The sequence below is a fragment of the Chrysochloris asiatica genome, unplaced genomic scaffold (assembly GCF_000296735.1).
Source record: "Chrysochloris asiatica unplaced genomic scaffold, ChrAsi1.0 scaffold01353, whole genome shotgun sequence".
Classification (NCBI taxonomy): Eukaryota; Metazoa; Chordata; class Mammalia; order Afrosoricida; family Chrysochloridae; genus Chrysochloris; species Chrysochloris asiatica.
In genome coordinates this window covers 11909-12597 of record NW_006409871.1, presented here as the reverse complement: position 1 = coordinate 12597, position 689 = coordinate 11909, and positions in this window count along the sequence as shown.

Sequence of the window (689 nt, the reverse complement as noted above, 5' to 3'; positions counted from 1 at the left end):
CCTGAGTCCATCTGCCACTCTCCACCTATGTCTGCTCACATCTATGTCACATATCTAGCACACATATGACCACTAGCATTTCTACTCATATCCTAGTTTATGTTTCTATTTGTTGTTGCTGTTAATTGCCATCGAGTCTGTTCCAACCCATAGAGACCATCTAGAGGGTTTCCAAAGAGCGACTGGTGAGCTTGAACCACCGACCTTGTGGTTCAAACTGACTGTGCTGCCTAGCACTTTAACCAACAGTGCCACATTTAGGTATGTCTTAATTTTATAGTGCTAGTATACCAGAATATTGAAAGTGCCATGGGCTCCTTAGGGACCAAGATGGCCAAACTTCATCTCTCACACTTGGGACATATTATCAGGAGGAACGAGTCACTGAAAAATGATATCATGTTGGGTAAGATGGGGAGGGTTAGAGACAATAGGAAGACCCCCAACAAGATTATCTTTAGTGTGGCAACAGTAGTGAAATTGACCAAGGATCGGACAGTGTTCATTCTGCTGTGCATAATGTCGCTATGGGTTGGTACCAATTTTATGGCACCTAACAACAACTATACCAAAAATACTACAAGGAGATGCCTTTAACAAACAGAAATGTATCCTCTCACAATTCAGAAAGTCAGAAGTCCCAATTTAGTGTACCTGCTCTGGAGAAAAGTTCTTGCCTCCTTTCAGTA